At 42.9% G+C, this 24,369-nt stretch overlaps 1 protein-coding gene across 2 annotated transcripts in view; it reads right to left on the bottom strand.

Moving 5' to 3' along the window:
- LOC122800750 (protein tilB homolog) overlaps positions 1-24,369 on the bottom strand; it is a 517,374-nt gene that overhangs the window by 1,191 nt on the left and 491,814 nt on the right. The window lies entirely within an intron of this gene.

The raw sequence follows: 24,369 nt of genomic DNA, 5'->3' as shown, positions 1-24,369 counted from the left end.
TTCCAGAATAGAGCAATACGTTTATACAAGCCTTAATCAAACAAAGAAGAAAGATGGGAGTAGAAAGGACAAGTGGTTTATGCCCATAAATGCTTTAACTTTTCCAGCCAGACTTAGACATGACCCATTTAACTCAATCATTAAAAAATAATACATACAATATAAACTGAAAAAATAAGTTATGTACTTACCACTATGTTCTGTCTGAGTTGTTGCTTTTCATTTGTCTTCAACCTATGGGACTCTGATCTGAGGTCGGATCAGACTCGGCCATATACACCAGCATTGGAGCCAAAATCTGAGCTCTTCCCCTACCCATAATACCCCACTCTCTCTTCTTCTCTGAGATCAAGTTTGCACAGAACTTAACCCCTAACCATTGAAATGATACACACACACACACACACACACACACACACACACACATACCAAAATTCGCAATTTTCAGACTTCGACACTTTGTGATCGACCTTTAGGTGTTTGATAACCTAAGGTTTCAATCACTTAATAGGGAACCGACACTGAAATGGTGGAATGTGCCCAGACAAGGCCAGGTAAAGGCATAACTTTAGCATGATAAGCCACAGAGATGCAACTGGAAATCCAATGAGCAAGGGTGACCTTAGAAATAGGCTTTCCCAAATGGGGCTTTGAAAAAGATACAAAAAGTTGATCAGACTGTCATCAATTTTTGGTTCTATCCAAATAAAAGTGTCAAGCAAATGCAATTTGTATTTCCCTTTGTTCTGATAATTTGGAAAGAAAACTGGCAACTTAATCACCTGGTTAAGGTTAGCTTTGGACGCCACTTTAGGCATGAAAGAGGGGTTGGCACGAAGACTCATTCTGTCCTTATAGAAGACATGACAAGGAGGCTTAATTGATAATGCCTGCAGTTCAGAGACCCACTTGGCAAAAGTGACAGCCACCAAGAAGGCTGTCTTCCAAGAAAGAAACTGTAAATCTACTATGGCAGCTGGTTCATAAGGAGGAGAAACCAGGGCCTGCAGGACTAAAGTAAGATCCCAAGGAGGCATGGGTTCCTTGATTGGTGGCCTAAGGAGGAAGTACCTTTCAGAAAGGCCATGCAGAGTTTAGAAGAAGCCAGGGAAGTAGAATTCTCACCCAGATGGAAATTTGAGATGGCTGCCAATTGAACTTTAATTGTAGAAAAACTAGCTCTGTTGTGGAAGGTATGGGGTAGAAAATCCAAAATGGCGGGAACAGGAACTGTAAAAAGTTACACTGTATCCTGTGATGCCCAGATGGAAAGACATTTCCATTTACTAGAGTAAATTTTTCTAGTAGCGGGCTTATGAGCTGCAACCAAAATCTTTTTAACTGGTGAAGAGAGCCCAGGAGTTCTCACCATCAAAGGAACTGGAGCAGCCATGCAGTGAGCTTCAGGCTGTCTAAGTCTGGGTGTGGAACCACTGATGGGTGTGAGAGAAGATCTGGAACTGGATCCAGAGTCCAGGATGGGCACACCAGATGAGACCAAAGAGTGGGGAACCAAACTTGGCGAGGCCAGAAGGGGGCAATAAGGATGACTTTGATCTTCAACTGCTGTGCATTCTGAAGAAACTTGTGGATCAGAGGAAGAGGGGGGTAAGCATAAAATAGACCAGAGGGCCAATCATGGACTACAGCATCCCTGGGTGACTCCACCCGGTGTGGGGATCAGGGCAAAACACTCACAGTACTTGGCATTGGACAGGGAGGCAAAAAGATTGCAGCAAGGATGACCCCATTTCTGAAAGATCATGTCCATCACTGCACTGAAGGATTCAGGGACCACTCATAAGGAATCAGAATGGTTCTGCTGAGCCTGTCAGCTAGGATGTTGGAATTCCCTGGAATGTGCATTGCCACCAGAAAATGGTTGGAAGAGCTCACCCACTCCCACAGTCTCATGGCTTCATGGCATAGGGAATAAGATCTGGCCTCCTCCTGTTTGTTGATATACCAGACAACGGACATGTTGTCAATCTGGATGGCAATTGTCCTGGTAGGAAGAAAAGTTTGAAGGGCTTGCAGCACCAGAAGCACCGTTCTCATCTCCAGGACACTGACAGGCAGATTGGTCTCCAAGGGTGACCACATGCTTTGAACTGTCTGTTCCATGCAATACCCCTCCCCACCCAAGCTGGAAGGTATCCATGATCAACGTGATCAAGGGGAAGGAAGAACAAATGGCCAGCCCAGAAGGAGTTCTGGGGACTGGAGCCACCACTGAAGATACTCCCAACAAACCCGGGATAGCCCAACCAGATACGAAAGAGGAAGGTCAAGTAGGGACCACTGCACCACTAATGCCCACTGTAGGATCCTCATGTGTAGGCATGCAGTAGGTAGTAGAGATATTGTGGCCACCAAGGATCCCAACACCCGAAGAACCATCCCTGCTGGGGAGAAAGGAGTTTATAGTATAAACCTCGCAAGGTGCTGAAGCAAAAGTATCCTGTCTGGCCGCAAAAACACCCTGCTCTGCACTGTGTTCAACTAAGTTTGATTTGGCCAGATTGATCGAGATGCGCAGGGAAGAAGATGCTAGAAGAAGGAGGTAATCTCTGGACTGAAGAAGCTGATGTCTGGTGAGAGCAGTGATGAGCCAACCATCCAGGTAAGGAAACACATGGATTCCCTGTAGTCTCAAGTAAGCTGCCACTACTGCCATCACTTTGTTAAATACCCAGGGGATGTGGTGAGTCCAAAGGGGAGTACTCAGAATTGGAAGTGATTGACTGCCAGCCGGACGTGAACAAACCTTCTGGAGCACCTGTTCATTTTTATGTGATAGCACATGTCCTGAAGGTCTAAGGAACATATCCAGCCATTGTTCTGCAGAAAGGGCAGAATGGACTGTAAGGTGACTATTCAAAACTTCATTTTGGCAACAAAGAGGTTCAGGGCAGTGTGATCCAAAATGAGTTTGAAGTCCCCCATTTTCTTTAGCACCAAAAAGAATCTGGAATAAATGCTTGATCTGGACTGGTCTAGGGGGACGGACAGGATGACTAGTTTCTTGAGCAGCCTGGTGAGCTCTATGACTGCCACCTCCCACTGACTGGGTGGAACATCTGAAAGGTTTCTCTTTAGAGTAGGGAGATGAAGAAATGGAATGGAATAACCTCTGGGTATAATTTGAAGCACCCAATGATTGTTTGTGATGGACTCCCAGGCTGCTAGGTGCAAAGAGAGGTGACCCTCAGAGGTGACCCCCTGACTGCCTCCAGAGTACAGCAGTTGGGCAATCCCTCAAAATTGCTGAAAGGGTCTGTCTGAGAATGAATCTCACAACCCTTGATTCCTCTGACCCCTCTGCCATGAGGAAGGCTTTGCATTTCCCCCCCTGCCCCTAGGTGAAGGTTCACCCTGAACTTCCTGGGAAGTGTCCTGAGACTTTCAGAACCACAACTTCTTGCCCTCATGCTGGTTCCTAGAGTAGATCTGTTGTGGGGTAGAAAAGCAGATCCCAGTGGCAAGTAAGGTCTTCCCGTCTTTCTCACTCTGTGTAAGAATATCACACACAGTAGATCCAAACAAGGTGGACCCGTCAAAAGGTGCATTCATAAAAAAATGCCTTGAAGGGTTCCAAAAAAGCACAAAGTTGCATCCAGGAATGTCACCTAATGGCAACGCCCATCCCAGCTGCCCTTGAGGTACCCTCAGTAGCATGAAAAAGTAACCTCATGGACGTGTTCGAGATGGCTGTCAAGGTGGCCAGTCGGGAGGGAAAAACCTTCTTCTGCTCCTCCAGCATGGACTCTGGGGCAGAAGCAGAGAGTTTCTTGACTAGGTCTCTCTGCAGTCTGGTGATGTGTGCCAAATATTTCATCCCACACAGAGCAAAGGTAGCTGAAGAGTAAACTCACTTCACACAGAAGTCCATCGCCCTAGACTCCCTGTCTGGAAGATGGACCGAGGAGCTCTCCTGAGCCAACTCCTTCTTGGTGGCCATTGCAACTACCATGGCATCGACCGGTGAACCCTTGGACCAATGAGGCCTGTCTGATGGGACACTGAGCACCTTGTCTGGGCACTTGCAAATGGGTTCTTCATCTGTGTCTGGTTCTTTCCATGCCTTGCAGGAAATGAGATCTACCAAAGGATCCACAGGGGGAACACCCAAGATGTAGAGGAACCTGTGCCAAATTCCTCCAGCAATACAGACTCATTAGGGTTGGATTTATGGGAAGACAATACACCTCTCTGACACAGATCTCCATGATGCCTCAGAACGACACATTGTCAGGAGGTGATCTAGGGGACCCCTCCCCCTTAATCCAAGTCTGTATCTTATGTGAGAGATTCAGGGGTGGGGTAATCTAAGTGCCTCCTCTTGCACATATGCTTCTGAGGTGCCTCCTCAGGAGGATACTCTAGACAGGTCTTGGAAGCTTCAAGGGGTTCTTAAAAAAGACCATCCTGGGGAGGTCTAGCAACAGGCTGTCCCTGAAGAGGCAGGATGGATAACTCCAGCCCAGAAACAGAAGGAGCAAGGGTGGGTTCTGAGGGGGGAAGTGTTAAGGCCCTCAAGGGAGTCAAGAGGACTCTCTTCACCACTTTGAAGGCTGAAGGTGAGTGTACCCCAGAAGACACAGCCACCGAAGCTGAAGCCACTGGCATCAGAGCCTCTTGGAGCATCACCCCATGTGCCAAAGGGAGATTTGTAGGTGAGCTTCCCAGCGCCGAAGCCCCAAGGGGAAAAGACAGCTCTGAAACTTTGCAGCTGATGCCAAACCCTCAGAGCCGACACTGAAGCTATGGCTCTGAAAGTCAGTAAAAGTCCAGTGACATCAGAGCCGAACTGCTCAAGGTAACTCTAGGCGATGAGGTACAAGAGACCATTTATGCCAATACCTCAACACTGGGAACCCTCAGGTCCAAGAATTCTGCAGCCAAAGGTCAGATCGGAGAAGGAGAGATCGAGAAAAATTCAGGCTGCAAGCTCACAGCTCTGGAGGGAGACAGAGCAGGCAAACCCCAAGCTGTATCTGAGCCCGGAGAAACTTCATCATCCTATCCACTTCAGCTTCCGATAGGCTGAGAGTGAACCAGACACAGGACGCCACCGATCCCGGCCTGGAAAGGTGCCGAGGAGAGGTAGGGATACGAAACTTGGTGCAGGAACTCTCTGGTTCTGGGAAAAAATTGGGTGATCAGAGCAGAGGAGAAGTCTGAATCACTACAGGCCGAGAATTAGCAGATGGCTCAGCCGAGAAAGCCTGGTCAGGAGACTGCTTCCTATAGGGGTGTCACCTTTGCAAATGCCCAAAGTGGGACATTTTTTGCAGAAATGTGAAATTTTCCAGTACAAAACATACGCATGGCCAATGCAAATGACAGAACTTCACTTTTTTTGCCAAAATAAAAGCTTATTTGTGTAGTAATTAAGTTGCTTACACTGTTTATTATAGCATTAAGGTGTTTCAAATACAAACTAACTGATTTATGCAACTATTAAAGAAAACTTAGCAAATATTTTTTTGTCCTAAAATCTCAGGACATTTGCACTTTTTATTTTTTTTTTAGCAGGACACAACTGCCCTAAGAGGGACTGTCACTCACAAAGAGGGACTGGTGGTAACCCTAGCTTCCTATGCCACTCCTGCTCTTTATGTCTGGTCCGGTCCCCTTCCCCAGGCTTCTTCGTGGGGGTTTGAGCCCCAGACATGGAGGAGGGACCCAAAGAAGTCTCAGAAGTCGAGGGCAAAAGGCCCTTTAAAATCAACTTGTTCCTCCTGTTGATAACAGTGGTTTGATTACAGCCTGTGCATACTGAACAGGAGGAATCCAGGTGGGCCACACCCAAGCATACAAAGCACAGAGCACAGGCATCAGATGGAGGGATTTTATGCCCACACTCCATGTCCACATTTTGAACCCAGCTGGCTTAGAAATGTCAGCCATAGGGTAAAAGCACACACACATAGAAACTCAAAGAAGAGAGAGAGAAGAAAGAGGAAGAAGAACAGTTTTTTTAAAGACCCCAAATGTGCACCAATGTGAAGTAGAAAGGAAGGGTATGATGAGGATAGAGAATATCAAGGGAAAAACACCTACTTTGACAGAAAAATCTCTCTGAAAACCCCCTGGCGGAGGTCAGACACATGGTCCCGTGCTGTTAGAATGAGAGGCAAACAAGATCTGAGGGGAGGAGGGACAGCAGGGCATTATGGGTAGGGGTGGAGCTTGGATTTTGGTTCTGATGCTGGTGTATACAAATGAGGTGATCTGACCTTGGATCAGTGTCCCATAGGTTTAAGACCAAATGAAAACAACAGCTTCAGATACAATCTTCAGAAGTATCAACAACATGACCTTTCTGCGGTTGCCTAGTAACTATAGGTCCGAATTGCAACACTGGAAGAGGTATAGACCTTTCTGCAATACCTGCAAGATGCTTTCTTCTATGATGAAAGGAGCCTCAGCTAGAGGGTCCTTTTTGAAAAGATATAACATCAGATTCCCCATCCCCTGATATGACTTATGTGTCCTGTACAATTCCTGGTTTTCCTCAGATACCCTTTACATGTCCTGTACAAGTCCTGGTTTTCCTCAGATACCCTATATAATGCAACTAGCTGCCTGGGGAGTAGACACTGGAGTGACATAATATTGAGAAATGTCCTTTACAATGTTTTAGTTGCAAAAGAAAATAAGGACTTAAATGCTACTCTGGTGGCAAAGAGGGAAAAAGCCTGAATATGACCCAGCTGATGGGTTCTATTAGCCGCTTAGATGACTAACAGAGCAGCATGGAGTGATGGGCATTATCATCTTGGGGTGGGTTGATGGGCCTATGGGTGTCTCTGTTGCTGATCTCTAGTGGAGACAAAAATAGTGCATAGACAAGCATGCCGAGAAGAGGGGGGAAAAAGGGTGGAGACATGGCTGAGGTGCTGTGGGGGTGAGGTGATATTCCACACGTTTCCATTGCACAACTGCCTCTTAGGCAAGAACCATTAAGTCCAAAGAGAGGGGAATAATGGGCAGGTCACAACAACAAAAAAATTCCCCCGGATGGATAATCAGAAGCACTGAGCACCTGGATATCTAAGGTCTATGATCAGTCCCAGCACTACCAGAACAGTCTGGGGAGGGAAAGGAGATGGCTGGCAGACCTGGCATAGGTGGGTGCTCGGGTGGAAAGAAAAAAGAAAATAAGGACTTAACCTGGCTGGGGGCCTGACCAACCACAACGTATTCAAAATATCTTTTTTTATGACATGATACATTCTAATGTCAGAATTCTACTTTATAATGTTTACCAATTTATATGATGCCTTCAGGAAATGACTATGATAAAACTTAAAGTTAAGTACTTACCATAATGATATATTTTCATTTTCCGTATCACATATACTGGAACAGCAGGACTGTTATTCATAGGTGATCCTTTTCAGCATATTTTAAAATTTCTCACAAAACTTAAGCCCCTCCCCTTGCTCCCATAATGCATCCCTCTCATTACTTTCTTCAGATCAAGTTTAGCCACTGCAGAATGGAAAAAAAGTGTTCCTATAGGCAATATCACTTATTCTCAAAACATACATAACAAACAAGTCCTCTCAATGCTTAACTAAGCCTATGAACTTCTGGGATATCCTCTAGGTCAGTGCAAAGCTGGCCATTTCTTTTTTTTTTTTTTTTTTTTTTTTTGTTAGAGGGAAGGTGAGTGGGTATGTTGCAGTGTAAAGACATGGATTAAGAAGATCTATTGTTATGCTAAGTAAATGACTTTCACATCTTACTTGATCTAGTCCATGCACAATGGTATAAATGAGTTCCCATTAATATAGCCTGGGCAGCAAATAGATAAGCTACTACAAAGGATGGTGGAGCCTGATTGAAACTCTTGACATTTTATTCACATCCAGCTTACAATGTTTAGCAAAACTATCCAGTGAAGCCCATATTGCTGGAGCACAGATGTCATCCAAAGCTAAATTTCTACAATAAGCCAATAATGTAGACAGTGATCAGGAGAATGGACTCTGAGCTTGCCTTGAAGAGTTTTTTGAACAGATGTATAGTAACAGAAAATGCATTCAGTCATCTGAACAAAGTGACCTTTGTGACTTTCTGTCCCAGCCTATTACAAATGCTATACACACTTGATAGTCTTTATTTTTGTACTATGTTTGATTTCTGTAAGAACTTAACTCTTTGGATATCTATGTGATTTAGTTTATATTCTCCTTTACTTGAATTTTGGAAAAGGAAAACTGGAAGTTTTATAAACTGATTGAGGTCAGCAACAGATTGTATTTTCAGGATAAGGCTGGGTTTGTTCTGAGGGTAACTCTATCTTTATGAAAACATATTTAAAGAAGCATGCAAGGCAAGGCATGTAGCTCAGAGACTCTCTGGCTGAAGTGATGGCTACCAAAAACAAAGTCTTTAAAGTAAGAAATTTGAGGCCTGTCTTGCTGGTTTGAAAGCCATACAAAATTAAAATACCATGGTGTAGACTCTTTGAATGGAGGTGTTCTTCTTAAGAAGACCTTAAAAACACTTTGAGAAGCCAAAGAGGTGTGATTGAACCCTTGAACCAGCCATCCAGGTAGGGAATGACTAACTGCAGCAATCTCAGCTGAGCTGTTTACATTGTCAAGAAGAAGAAACAACTATGGAACATGGGTTTTTGAAGTATAAAAGAGAAAATGTTATGGGTAAAACTTGAAGATATAAAAGAAGTGGATAAAATAACATGGATATGATTAATATGGATATTATAGGAATAGAAGTGAAGAATATGTTAAAAGAATAGATAACTTATTTTATGTTATACAGGTTATATGGAATGAAAGAATAAATGAAATTATATTTAATAGTAAAATCAGGTGGTGGTTGTGGAAAAAGGAGTGGGTGTCTAATAGGGGCGAAGATTTAGTATGATTGTTAAGCAAATTATGAACATGTGTAAACAGATTTGTATGTTTATACATTTGTACATATGTAAACCATTTGTAAATAAGAGTTATTTGTGTATATAAAGGATCCCTACTTTTTTGATAGGTGCTATGTGATCTTTAAATCCACCTGAGTTATCACCAACTCTATCAGATGAGACCTCGGCTTAACATCTCATTCTAAGGATGACACATTCAGAAGTGCATCACCCCCCCCCCCCTCCCATTATGCCGCACTGCAGTGTCAGTAATCTAGCTACCTGGTATGGTAAAATAACCCATAGCCTTCTGCACCAAAGGTGAGTGTGTTACCTGTTGCACCACTGTCACTGAGCTAACACTTTTCTTCGGAACAAAGCAGAAATTGGAGTAAAACCCAGATCCTATTCGATCGGGTGGGACCTCCTGGATGGTTCCTTTCAAAAGAGGAATGGGGTTGCCTCTGGCTATAATTTCCCTGATTCATTTGTCGTGTATGATGGCTAGCCATGCATTTAGATTCAGGGAGTTACAACCAACAATTGCCTCTGCAGGCAGACATTCAGGCAAGTCCTCAGTGATTCTGCTGCCAGTTCCAATAGGAAGGACTGTGGACTCAGTGGCTACTTTTGCAGAAAAGCTCTACCTCCAGGGTGGCATCTATCAGAAAAATCCCCATGTCCATGACTGTTCCTGTCAAAAAATTTAATAAACCAAAAAAGGAATCCGGACAGGCAAAGATAAAAGCCACAATTTATTGTACTTGAAGTAAACTTGTAAAATCACAAAGAAACAAGTAAAGTAAGCGCTTTCGTTTGGCTGTGCCAAACCTCCTCTGACAAAGATACCATCATTTCCTGTTATTTAAATACAAACCAAGACGGCCCGTAATACTTTTTCATTAATCAATTCCCCTCCAATATACAGTTAACAAACAAGTACATTTCAATTAATGCATAATTAAAATACATAATCAGTAAGACATGCATTAAATCTATTTAAATAAGTAAAGAACTATAATATAACTACTATGTATAACATGCTCTTTCAATAAAAATACTAATCATTGTTGGAAAAACACAAGTAATGTAAGACATACAGTGCATCAAAAAACTCCTCTCTAGTATAAATATATATTATATAAAGTTAATAAACTGTTATATATTAGAAATAACAAAGTTGATCTTACTATCTTTCAAGGGACTTTAGTCTTAGGACGCTTCCAACAGAAAGTGCCCCATTCAATCCTGGCCAAGAGTGTGCATTAAGACGAATTTGCTATCCTAATTCCATTTTTTCTAAAAAGGCTTGCCAGGCACCCCCCTCTTATCTGGTTTTAAAGTGTCCAAAATAACAAATATAAATGAATGTGAAGGATGTGTGTTTACGTGTTTGGCTAGGGCATTTGTTTCAGTTTTATCATGAATAGCTCGAATATGTTCACCCATCTGATCTTTTAACTTACATTCCGTTTTCCCAACGTAAAACTTTGTACACGATGGAACATATTGCACAATAAACTATTTTTTCTGTATTACAATTTAACTTCCCCAAAATTCTGATGCCATGACCGTTAATAGAAACAAAACTAGTTTCTAAAATGTACCTACAATATTTACATCTACCACACTTGTACATTTTGCCATGACCAGCATTTTTTGTAGTTTCAAAACACTTCTTTAAATTAAATCCTTTCTTATAAACTATAGATGAAAAAAAATGAAATTTATTGTGCAAAGAAGGGTCGCTAGTTAATAGGCTCCAATTTTTAAAAATAATATTTTTGATAGTATAACTGTCTGTACTAAAGGTGGTTATGAAACTACTTGCAAAAGTTTGTCTATTTCTATAATTATTCCCATTGCTATTACTTATACAATTATTAAAATTGTTCAATTCATTCCTATTAAAATGACTCAAGGTATTGCATATTTCATTATATAAACTGTTATCTTTGTCTTTACACAATAAATTAGTACTGTCAAAAAAATTGCTTGAATTGGGGATTTTGGGGTTTCTAAACCATACTTTTTTTTACTTCCTTTTGATTCTGAGCACTTTGTATAGTAGCAAACTTTACCCAGCCTTAAATGTTTTGCCTTCTTGTTTGCTCTACTGCAACTTGTCTTTTACCTTGAGTCTGAATAGACAGGGCATATCATACGAGCACTGACAAATGATAACTTGAAGTGTTCTGCAAATCAAGTGAGCCTGAGCCAAACTTGTATCCTCATAGATTTGTCTGACCCAGCTGCTTTCACTGCTCCATCTGCTGTACTATGCAAAAGCTTCATGGACAGTTTTGTAAAAGTCTTCATTGTAGTCACTTGTAATTCCCCTTTTTTGTGTACATCACAAAATGATAACTCCTTCAGGATCTCCAGGGATTTTTTTCTGTTAGTGACTGTTAAAATCAAGTCATATGCTACAAGTAGCGGTGACCAGTAGCTCTGACAAAGTCCTCAACAAGAACACTTGTTGTGATCCATGGATCAAGAGTCTTTAACTGGTGAGTGGATAACTTGAGCTTCCACTGAAGTCACTCTTCTGGTTTCAGCTGCCACAATAATGGAATCAAAAATGGGTTCTTTGCTCTAGTTATTGCTTGTCTTTTGGAGGCCAAAGAATCCTGTCAGGTTTCTGGGATCATCTCAGAGACACTGAGCTCCCACCATGTTCTCTGATCAGCCAAGCCCACCAAGGGATCATCCAAGCTGTAGAGGATGGACTAGAAAGTCACTTGAAGGATCTCTTCCCAAGATAGATAGGATCAGTGGGTCAAGATTCTCTCTGTCACTTCATTTCAAGGACCTCCTCAAATCTGTTAACCTCTACAGGGGACTGGAGGAAGTGACACATTCATCAGTATAAATGTCTTGAGTGAGAGACTTAAGTGGAGTATTTATGTGCAACCTCTCACACATCCTCTTCCTTGAAACATTCAGGGTGAAGTCCTGTTAAGTGCTCAGAACTTCCCTAGACCTCCACAGCCTGATGAGGATTTTTGACCTATTCCAAACAGTAAACCTAGTAAGCTTCCTTGGGACTGATTCCTTTATTTTGATAACTGTCACTGAGCCTATCTGTATTGACAGAATCAGCTCCATCATCCAATTCAATATCCAGTTACATTCTGAAGTGATGGCCAAGTCCAATACTTAGAATAGTTTTAGAGCCAAGGATTTAAATACTGACTGTGTCAGACCTGTGAATGGCACCTAAGGGGATAAATGCTGACCTTGACTTAAATTTGTTAGCATTGTTGACTTTAGACTTAGTGACCCTCAGCACCACTGAGGTTGGTGCCAAGGTCACCAGTAGCAATGGTTTTAGCATAAAAGTTAAAATTGCTGCTGCCAATGAAAATGGCACAGGATCTACACATGGCTCCAAGATTCCCAGTGCCAGGACAAGGCCCGGGGTAAAAGCAGTAGAGATGGATGGAGTAGTGTCTTCTCTAGATGCCCTGGAGAAAGAGAGGTCTGAGATGACACCAAATTTTGGTGGACCTCAATCAAGACCATCAGCATATATTGGTCTGTGTTTACAAAAAGGTTCTGCACCCACATAGAGGATCTGATTAAATGAGATGAAGATGGCCTTCACTTCATTGTCATATAAACTGCATCTATTCTTAATTAATGTTTTCACGTTATGTCTAATCTGGTATAATTATTTAAATTGTAGATGTTTTTGTATTATTTTTGAAGATTGTAAAATTATTATTCTTAAAATGGTTTTGTAATCCTTTGTAACTTTTCTCCTCAGACTTTTGCTGAAAATGAGCACCGACTGAGTTGGACTTCACTGATAGTCAAATGTCAACAAATTAATAAATAATCCATAAAGCTCCTGCTCTGAAGAGAAGCTTCCCAGTCTTCCCCTTTCAACCAGGTCAGAAATCATAGGCAGCACTGTGTGAGACACTCCTGAAGTAGATGTTACTGGCACCAGGAGAGCCCTGCTTGGTGTCAGTTCTACTTTAGGAGCATGCTCTCCTATTGAAAAGTACAGTTGTGTACACTTACCATAAATGTAGATGTTTGAGTGTATTCACTATTGCAGTCATTACATTTGGTTAATCTGCTGCCAGGTTGCCCTCAGTCGGCCTGAATATCAAAGTCTTGGGTCCTGCGTTGGTTGCTGGCTCCTCTTCCATGACGTCAGGTCGTCAGGGGTATAAAACATGCAGCCAACGCCATTTTCTTTAGTTTTTCTTGCCCCAGATGTCAGATGCCCCCCAAATGGGAAGCAAAAATATATATATCTATATATAAATGCAATTGTAACAACATAAACTTTACCTTCATCTAAAAGCAAATACACCCCAAAGGCTGTAGAATATAGTGAAGGAAAGAAAAGATCTAGAAAAAAGGGGGATGGTGGGTGGGTAACCCAGACTGCAACAGTGAATACACTCGAACATCTACATAAGTGTACACAACTGTACTATGTTCTTCATGTTTCACTGTTACAGTCATTATATTTGGGTAGAATCTCAAAACTATGGATGGGAGGCATTAGGAGCGGCTATAAGGCCCTGCATAACTGCAGTGGCAAAGCCTGCCCTGGACTTAGAGAAGAGAGGCAAATGATAATGCTTTGTAAAAGTATGAACAGAGCTCCAAGTAGCAGCTTCTAGAATGTCTTTGGTTGACACTCCTCTGAGAAAAGCTGCTGAGGTAGATGCAGCCCTGGTGGAATGTGACCTGATTCCCTTGGGCACCGGTTTACCATGATGCAAATAGCAGAAATTAATGCAGTGGCTTATCTGCTTTGAAATAGCCTTCCCCTCTGATCCTGCAGCAAATGCCACCAGTAGCTGCTCTGACTTTCTTAGAGATTTGGTTCTGTTTAAGCAGAATCTTAGTTGTCAGTGTACGTCCAAGGAATGCAGAATCTGCTCCCCCTTGTTCTGCAGATTTGGATAAAAAGTTGGCAGGTGAATAGTTTGGTTAAGAGCCACACTGGATACCACCTTAGGCATAAAGAAAGGATTGGTCCTGAGGGACACCCTGCCCGGGTAAAATGTAATAAAAGGCTCCACAGCCATGAGGGCCTGTAGTTCTGAAACCCTTCTTGCCGAAGTAATTGCCAGAAGGAAAGCTGTTTTCCAAGATAAAAACTTTATATCCACAGTAGCTGCTGGTTCAAATGGAGGCATGGTGAGCTTTTCCAACACAAAATTGAGGTCCCATGCAGGAGCTGGTAATCTTCTGGGAGGCCTTAAAATGTTGGCCCCTCTAAGGTACTGTTTTAGCAGATGATGAGAAAAGATGGGAGGCTCTGTATTGCAATGAGCCAAGATGGCAGAGGCATGGATTTTTATTGATGAAAAAGATAGGCCCTTGTCAAGCATCTCAGTCAAGTATTGTAAAATCTGAGGAATATTTGGCTTTGCTGTGTCCATTCCTTGTGCTGGGTTCCAAGCACAGAATCTCTTCCATTTATCAGCATAAGATTTTCTAGTACTAGGCCTTCTGGCTTCCAAAATGACATTCACCACAGATTTACTGAGAGGTGTTGTTTGAATAATTACATGATCAGCCATGCTGCCAGGTTCAGAGTTTGGAGCTGATTGTGCAGAATTTGATTGCTCTGCTGAGACAGTAGATGAGGTATTTGAGGCAAGTACCAAGGAGGGAGTTGAGACATATTCCTTAGAATTGGGTGCCAGTGCTGGTGAGGGCAGTCCGAGGCAATTAGGATAATTTTTGATTTTTCCTGTCTGACCTTTAGTAAGACCCTGGGAAGAAGAGGCAGAGGAGGAAAGGCGTAGACTGATAGGTTTTTCCAACTGAAGGATAGGGCATCCACTTTCCATGCTTGTCTGTGATAAGTCCTTGTGCAGAATTTGTCCAGTTGATAATTCTGGGGTGAGCAAATAGATCTATGTCCGGACTCCCCCATTTCTCTATTATCATGCTGAAGACTTGTGGATCCAGTTTCCACTTGTGAGGGTCCGTAAGATTTCTGCTTAGGTCATCTGCCAGAGTATTTTATTTTTCTGGCAGGAATTGAGCTTGAATATGTACTTGGTAAGTCAAGGCTGTGTCCCACAATGCCATGGCTAGTCTGCAAAGGGGGTAGGAATGTGTACACCCCTGCTTGTTTATGTACCACATAACATGGTGTTGTCAGTCTTTATCAGTAGTTGTTCTGGATGAAGTAAGTCCTTGAAGGCTTTTGGGGCATTCTGAACAGCTAACATCTCTTTCTGGTTGATATGCAGATGCATTTGTTTCGGGCTCCATATGCCCTGAATGCATCTCCCCGCCAGGTGGGCCCCCCAAGCATAGTCTGATGCATCTGTAGTTAGGGTTTGGGTGGCAGGGGGTAGAGTGAAAATCATCCCATGTTCTGGTGACATGTCTCTGCCCACCAAAGAAACTCCTGTTGTAGGCAGGGAATGAGAGGGATCATTGTTTCCAGACTGTGACACTGCCCTCTCCATAAATTTTTTAGATATCACTGTAGTTTCCTCATATGCAGTCTTGCATATGGAATTAGAAGAATGCAGGATGCCATGAACCCCAAAGCCTGCAGAATTTGTCTTGCAGATAACTGGGTTTTTGTTGCCATCTGTTTGAAGTAAATAGTTGCCTTTGTTTGTCTGGCATAAGGTAAGCCATCTGGGCAGTTGTATTCAAGCTTGCACCCAGGAATGTAATCTTTTGAGAGGGTACCAGTTGTGATTTCTTTTCATTTATTGTGTACCCTAGGCATGTTAGAAGCCTTTTTACAAATGCCAGATGTTGAGGAAGAATGTCCTTGTTTTCTGCTTGAATGAGACAGTCGTCCAAGTAAGGATAGATTTGTATGCTTCTTTGTCTGCAAAATGCAATTACTGGTGCCAGGCACTTTGTAAAGACCCTGGGCGCAGTAGATAAGCCAAAGGGCAGTGCAGATAATTGGTAATGCATAAAACCAGCCTTGAAGTGGAGGTATCTTCTGCATGATTCCCTTACTGGGATATGCAGGTATGCCTCTTTTAAGTCTAGAGTCACTAGCCAACCATTCTTGCCCAGCATGGGCAGAAGCTGCTGCAAAGTCAGCATTTTGAATTTTGGGATGTCCAAGAATGTGTTCAAAATCGATAAATCCAGTATTGGTTGCCAAGCATTGTCTTTTCTGGGTACCAGGAACTGTCTTGAGTAAAACCTTTGCCCTTTTTCCCGTTCTGTTACTGGTTGAATAGCCCCCATATCCATGAGGGACATAACTTGTTTCTGTGCCTCTGCTCATTGATTTTGTGGCAGATCTGTCCAACCGTTTGGAATTGGCAAGGTATGGAAATGAAATCTGTATCCCTGGGATACTATGTTTAATACCCACTTGTCCTGGGTTATTAACTGCCAATTTTAAGCATGAAGTGCTAATTTTCCCCCTAAGGGGGCTGCCAAAAGATAAGTGCTTGGTGATGGCAGAGGGAAGTCACTGAGACTGTTTACTGTAGGGTTGTGCTTTGTTTCCTCCAGATTTGGGGGTAGAGGCACCCCACTGCTTTGACCTGTAAGAACCCTGTGATTGGTATCTAGAGCCTTTTGAACACCTGGATTTGCCCCGTGAAGCTCTGTCGGACACAGGAAAGGACCAGTTTTTTGTAGGCCAGTGTCTACTGAATCTTGATAGCTGCACTTGTAAGAAGTCTTTTACAGTTTGCATAGACTTAGCTTTGTCTTCCATTTTCTTTAAAACCTCTTCTGCCTTATTACCAAACAGAGTATCATGCTGTAAGGGTGCATCCAACAATTTAGCTTTAACATGATCAGGCAGATTTTGCTCCTTGAGCCAGGCATGCCTTCTAATCACAGATCCAGTAACTGCGGCCCTGCAGGAGGCCTCCAAGGAATCAAAACCACATTGCAAAGTATGCTTTTCAACCTGTTCTGCTGCATGCAATAATTCCTGTAGTTACTTATTTTCCACACATTCAGAAATCAACATCATTTTCTGTTTCAATAATCCCATAACATGCTGTTGATATTTAAGCATATGAAACTGGCAGTTTAAGGCCCTAATTGCCAAGGCTTCAGATGTATAAACCTTCTTTCCCCATCTATCCAGCGCTCTGGAATCTCTATCAGAGGGGGTAGGATTCTTAGCTGTTGAGGCCTTTACACCCTTGGGACCCTGTGAGATAGTTTCAGGGTCAGCAGCAGCAGGATTTTTTAATAAAAATTTGTGGGAGTCAGGAACCCTGTAATATCAGTCTGGCTTACTAGGAGCCGGAGGTAGGGAATCTGGAGTCATGCTTGATTCCGAAAACACATCATCAACAATGTCTAATACAGGAGGTATGGCCAAAGGCCTATGCTGAGGAAGAAGGAGGAAATCCCTAAGCCTCTTTTTTGATTCTGAGAAATCCTGACTCTCCCAATGAAAATGTTCCCTCAAAGTATGCAAGGTTTCTCCAGAAGAATAATCTTCAGGAGGTGATGCAGACGGGATGGATTCCTCTGCATCTGAATCCTCATAGGGTGGAATAGAAAATTCTTGATCAGAAGAGGACTCAGAAGAAATAGAAACCTGATCTGAAGATTCATAATCAGTATCTTGCCTAGGCCTCCTATCGGGGGTGGGGGTGGGGGGGGTTGGGAACCCCTGATCAAGGTAATTAAGTCTTCAGTCATTTTGATCATCTGTTTTTTTGGGCATAGAGGCCTGAGCACGTGGCTCATGTGTTGGTTTTTTAGCCTTAGAAGTTGCTTTTGTCTTTGTTTTTGAAGCTGGTGTTGGCTTTACATAGAAATGCTGAGGCCTGAAAACACCCTCAGAAGCCAGTGCCTGCTCAGCAGCTCCGGACCCATCCGAGGAAGAGACATCTATGGGTACAATACTTTGAGAATCTCGCATGTCGTACTCCACATGGGTCTCGGTAGAGGCCTGTGACTCGAAAGTAGCGGGTATCAGGGGCTGCGAAAGCACCTCACTGAGTACTGGCGAACCGGCGACTGACTTAGGAGAAGCTTCGTCATCGGTTTTGGACCTCGACGGTCTGTCTCAGTCTTTTCTTTGCGTTTTTTGTGAACTCCGGTAGTTGGATTGCTATCCGACGACATTTCTGGGTAATTAAATCTGTTTCCAAAATATTTTGAATCAAAGTGCGTTGGTTAAATCTAGCACAAAACCGATAGCAAGGCACGTTATGATCTGGGCCTAGGCAAGGAATACAGTACAAATGAAAATCCTTATGAGGTATTTGCTTCCCACAGATAATGCAATTATTAACGTTTACTGACATCGGTAAGGAGCAAGAAAAAGTTTCCCCAATGGGGTACTTAGCTTTAGTTGAAGACTTCGGTTCTGAAACTCGAATGCGAAAATTTTAGGAATCGGCCAACCGGCACTTGTGAACTGCTTCTGCTTTGGGCACCTCGCGGCAAGAAAGACTAAAGAAAATGGCATCAGCTGCATGTTTTATACCCCTGATGACCTGACGTCATGGAAGAGGAGACAGCAACCAACGCAGGACCCAAGGCTTTGATATTCAGGCCAACTGAGGGCAACCTGCCAGCAGATTACCCAAATGTAATGACTGCAACATGAAGAACATCTATGGAACAAGAAGTTAAATCAGAATCCTTAACCCTACCATCCCCAATCATACATTTTCTTTTTTTCTTTCTTACCTCTTATCATCTGTCTTTCCATCAGCTGTCAGTAGACCTTTCAGAATTAGTTTATTCTTCCTGTTGAGGACAGTATGAGAACTGAAGTTTTTGCAAATGGAACAGTCAGGAGAAAGACAATCCACCCAAAGGCAAATGACACCATCTCTATGTGTCTTGAGGGGGGGGGGGGTTCTGACCACATTATTACATTTGGAGAAAAGTGGGCATGCCCAGAAAGTGCAAAATGTAACTTGAACCTTATTCACCACTCTGTTTAACTCTGTACTTAGCCTTAAAGTAAAAAGGCATTATGTACTTTCAGTGTTGTTTACAAGAAATTTCTGTAAAAGGAAAAGGAAAACAAAACAGACACAGAACAGTAGAAAAGGGTAGGAAAAAATGCTTGAGCAAAAACAGGGAATGGTGAGAGAAATTAATAAATTTCCAAATAGGATAAACCTGTATGAAACTGCAGAAAGTGTCAGAAACTGGCTATTTCAACAAATTAGTAAATAAACAACTGACTTATTTGATAAACAAACTTCCAACTAGGCACTGAATATAGGTTCATAGGTTTAGGTTCATAGGTAAGTACTAGGCTATCTGCCAGAGGGCATCTATAAGCCTAGCCAGAATGTGTTGGCTTTTGCCGCCCCCTTAGATTAGTTCCCTGTGCCTCGGTCCAGCAGAGCCACTGCAGTGATCCCCGGGGTAAATTTTCTGTTTCCCATCCACTCATCAAGGTTTCTCTTGAGTGTTAGTGAGGGGCTTTGCCTAATGTAGATTGGAATCCTGTTCCAAAGCAGGGGGAGTCTCTGGGACAGGAATCTATCCTTCCAGCACATCCTATTTATTGTTGTGGTGAGGTTTAGATCCCTAGAGTGTGTGGCTCTTGGGGATTTGTTTTTTTTTTAGGTGGAGCATGTCCATCAATTCTGGGTTGGACATGGCCTTGTATGTCAGGCAGAGATCACCTCTGAGTAAGCGGTATGCAACCGAGTACAGTTGGAGTTTCTTCAGTCGGGCTGCATAGGGCATATGCTTGAGGCCAGTAATCCTCTTGGTGAGGTACTTCTGTGGTCTTTCCAGCTGTTGCAGGGGTCTTGTAAGGTACATTCCAAATGGGGTGTTGTACTCTAAGATGGGTCTGATGAGTGATACGTAGAGGGGCACAATAACCTCTTTTGGTCTAGATGTGAACCCTTTTGTGATTAGGTGGGCCACATAGAAGGATTTTCTAACCACCTTGGCAATACGATTATCAAAGGAGAGATTACTATCTACTTGGGTCCCCAGATCCCTTATTACATATGTGGTACTTCATGGGTACTTTGTTTTCTCCAAAGGGGATGACTATGCACTTTTTGGCATTTAGCTTGAGGCCATGATTTTGACACCAGGTATCCGTCTCAGTGAGACCCTGCTGGAGGATGTCTGTATCAGCTGGAGAGTCAATTATGGCCCCCATTTTGCAGTCGTCTGCGAACTTGGTTAGCCATAGTCCTCCTGTGCTATATACCGAACAAGAGCGGTCCCTGGACTGAGTCCTGGGGGATGCCACTTGTAATTGGTTTAGAGTCAGACCTAGAGCCTGCAACTCTCACCATGTGGGTTCTATCTGTGACCCAATTGGCAACCCATCTTGTGACGTAGGGGTTTATGTTCAGGCTGGTGAGCTTGTCTATAATACCAGAATGGGGAATGATGTTGAAAGCCTTTGTGAGGTCTAGGTAGGCTGTGTGGACCACATTTCCCTCATCTAAAGCCTTGGTAACTGTCTCAAAAAAGTCCACTAGGTTTAAGAGGCATGATCTGCCCTTAACAAAGCCAAACTGGGTAGGGTCCAATGTTTGAAAGTTCCCATTGTCTCTGTTAATGAATTCCATGATGATGAGCTCCATGGCCTCGCAGACCAGGCTAGTTAGGCTTATAGGGCAATAGTTCCTGGGGTCCGTTGTGGCTCCACCTTTGTGGAGAGGAATAACTGTTGCTGTGTGCCACTCTATAGGTACATAGCCTGTAGAGAGGCTGAGTTTGAACAGTGTGTTTAGGTGAGGGGTTAGTTCATTTTGAAGCTCGTGTAAGACACAGCCTGGGACACCGTCTGGTCCCATTGAAGCTGTATTTTTGGCTTTGGAGAGGGCTGTTTTAACCTGTGTGTCAATGATTGCTGGGGCACTACATTCTTCTGGTATGGTTATGGGCCCTTTAGGGGGTGAGAGGAGGGTGAAGTTTGCACTAAACCTGTCTGCCAGAATGTTGCCAATATCAGTCAGTTCAGTGTATTTTGTGCCATTCTGCAACAACTCAGAACAGATCTGAGAGTTTCCACTTAGGTTCTTGACATAGCTAAAGAACGATTTGTGGTTATCTTTGGAGTCCTTGACAATTTTTCTTTCGAAGCTAGCCTTGGATGATTTTATGAGGGATTGTAGTTTCTTGCTGATACTGATCAGGGATGTCCTTCCTTCTTGGGATTTTACTCTTTTCTGCACTAGTTTCCTCCTTCTATTGTATAGCTTGTTTATGGCAGGGGTCCACTAGACTGGTTTCCTTTTCTTGGAGGAGTGAGTCTTGGTTTTGCTTGGGATAGCACGATCCATGCATTCTTGCAGGTGCTCATAGAGTGCCTTTGTAAGGGATTCAGCAGCTTGGAAAGCATTGTCCTTTAGCATGGGGACTGTGAACCTTTCCACCTCTGTCTTAAGTAACGTGAAATTTGTTTTTGAAAAGTTTTTCACGGTGGTTTCCTTGATTGGGGTTCGGGACGGAATGTGGATATCCAGAGTGATTAGTCTATGGTTTGATCTAACCAGCAAGGGTTTGACCTCCGGTGTAGAACATTGGTCACCCATGTTGGTGATGACCATGTCCAATATGTTGTCACCTCTGGTGGGGGTGTTGACCAGCTGATCCAGGGCATTCGAGTTTATAAATTCTAGGAAGCGTTAGGCAAGGGAGTTAGTACTTGAGTAGTTCTCCCAGTTAATGTCTGGGTAATTGAAATCACCCAATATTAGGGTGTTTGGTAGGACCTTCATATTTTCCAGTGTCTCCAGAAATGCAGAATGGGCATCCTCGGTCATGGTGGGTGATCTGTAGCAAGCTACAATTTGAATTGCAGTTTTGCCCATTGTTAGTTGCACATGGATGATCTCTGAGGCATTGTGCTGTGCCATTAACCTGGAGGTGTGGGTATCCTTGCTGAATATGGATACACCCCCACCTTCTGTGTTTCGGTCTGGGTTCTGTGGCTGAAAAGTATGGCATGAGTTAAAGTCTGGTAGTGCTGTGGTGCTCTCTGGACCCTTAAACCAGCTTTCTGTTACTGCACAGACATCGATGTACTCCATACTAAGGAATGCCTTGAGTGCATGCATTTTGAGGTTTAGACTTCTGGCGTTGTGTAGCATTACCTTCAGTTTTTGGTTACTTGTGCTATTTATGGTGGTGGGTTTGTCTTTTGAGCCTTGCCTAAAAAAGGCACTATGGGAGCAGCAAATGCCTTGGCCAGTATTTGAAAGCCTAAGGGTGACAGGTGCTAGCCATCTCTTGCGAAGCAACATGGTTTATTGAGTATGTCATCCCAGGTGGACAGATGCTGCATCACCTTTGAATGACACCAGAAACTTAGCCTATATTTGAAATTGATCATTTTTTTCTTTATACTGTGGCATCATTCTTGGTGAGGGCAGGATGCTACTCAGGGTCAGGGTCATACCGGCCTGGGCTACGTGATCAGAGAGCTCTTCCATGTCTCTTTTCATGTAGTCCAGGGAGGTATGTCTCAGGTCATTCACACCAACATGGACAATGATAGAGTCATATTTGTACTTGTTCTTGAGTGACCTGAGTGCTTTTGTTATGTGGTGGATCCTGGTGCCCGACAGGCAGCTAACTGTAACCTTCTCCTTGTCTAGCCTAGTTAGTGGGCCATCAGTGTGCCTGACTATAGAATCACCTATTACTAGTGTGTTGGGTATGTTATTTTGCCTTAAGGGCTGTGATTGGGAGGTACACTGATTACGTGAAGTATCTATTTCATGGTTGTGATGGGGTGTGGAGGTTGCTTGGGTGTCTGCTTTGGAGGTCTCTGTTGCTTTTGCAGATTTCTATTTAGAGCCTCCAAGTATGTTTTAATGCATTTATGTGTGTATTTGCCAGTGTTGGTTTAATAGGTCTATGTCAGACTGGTGGTGTGTTGCAAGTATTTTCCTTCTCCTCTTCACTGTCAGTTCCCGTCTTGGGTTGAGAGAGCTTTGCCTCCAGTTTGACTGTATAATTGCATCTCTCGCATATATTAGTGTTTGGTGGTAGGAGGAGAGGATTGTCTGTGTACATGAGGCAGTTGTAACATTGCCTCAAAATGCCCAGATTCACCAGTTGGAATGGAGAGTACACCTGAAACTGCCCTTTGGACATGCCTGAATAGGTAAAGTAAGCTGTTTTACTGATTAGCTGGTAGGGACGAATAGAGAGCCTTGTCTTTCTGGACAGTATAAGGGGACTAGTGCTACGGTTAATTAGTGCTTGCTATGAGTTTTGAGCAAATGCTGGGCTGTGAAATGAATGGTTTGAGTGCTTAAGTTGAAAGTTTGTCTAGTTCCAAGGCAAAAATTAAAGAGCAGACTTCGTGGAGCTGGTAATAGTTTAACCCTAGCTAACCAGCACTGCCTGGCGCACAAAACCACGCAAATGCGTTTTTTATAGCAGGGAAATGAAAAACATAGAAATTAGCCCAAAATAGCCAATAAACTACTAACTTCTGGGCTACAGCAAACAAGGCGCACAAACTTCAGAAAGAAACAGATGAAATAAGCACGCACAATAAGCCTTTAATCAGAAATTCCCATCTCAGAAGGGCAGAATCTAGCCTCTCCTCCCACAAGAGTGCAGACTACAAACCTTCTTAATGTAAAATAACTGGCTTGAAGCTCGAGTGCTTAGGCCAGAACTAATGCGCTTTTACAATAACAGACACTGAGCCTTCAATCAGCAATTCCCAACTAGAAGGAAGTAAGCTATCTCATTAAAGCTTGAGTTGTGGAAGATCCATTCAATGATGAGGTTTAGCGAGAATAAGGAGAAAGAGGCATTACGGGAGCAAGGGTAAAAGCTTGTGTTTGGGATAGATTCTGAAAGATGTGGAAAGAGGACCACCTACAGCTACCAGTCCTATCAATGCAGTGTATGGACTGGATCATGTAAGAGCGCAAGATGAAACTTTATTCTTAATGTAGAGCAATGTTCAAGAGGTAACAATAATATGCCTTCACTTCTTCCTCAGTATCTTCAAACTCAATACTTTTTTTTATTTACTTGTTTACATATTTAGATTTCTTAACTGAGGAGGTGGAGTAGTCTTAGGATCCTTTTCAGCCACAACCACAACAGCAGAAACTTACAATGCAGATACATAGATTTGACATATGAGCATTTATATTTGCAATGATATAATGTGCTCAGCAACAAATACACTTAAAATGCACAACAAATGCACATAATGTTTTTATCTGCAATTTGTTGATCTGGTTAGTCCCAACATGCCAGCAGTCCCTTTCCAGGGGAGAATGGAGGATTATATACTATGCACAAGGGTCAGTCTGAAGCAGATTGGAGACTGTAAAGAAGTGACAGGGGAAAGTGTAGTTAGTGAAAATCTTGCAAAGGTACTATAAAAGGTACTTTTCTCTTTTCATGAATAGGCTGCTAGAAGCTGGCACTTGATGACTGATGGACCAAGTTAGGTGAATAGGATCAGCCTTCAGTGCCTGCACTTTCCTAATATTGTTGGTGAATGGCTGGAAAATGCTAATGAACCCTATGCTGTTTCAGAAACTACAGAGAACTGAGTGTTA

The sequence above is a fragment of the Protopterus annectens genome, chromosome 4.part1, assembly GCF_019279795.1.
Source record: "Protopterus annectens isolate FY-2018-M chromosome 4.part1, PAN1.0, whole genome shotgun sequence".
NCBI classification, from domain to species: domain Eukaryota; kingdom Metazoa; phylum Chordata; order Ceratodontiformes; family Protopteridae; genus Protopterus; species Protopterus annectens.
The sequence above is the reverse complement of the archived record's forward strand: the minus strand, read 5'-3'. Positions and strand labels throughout refer to the sequence as shown.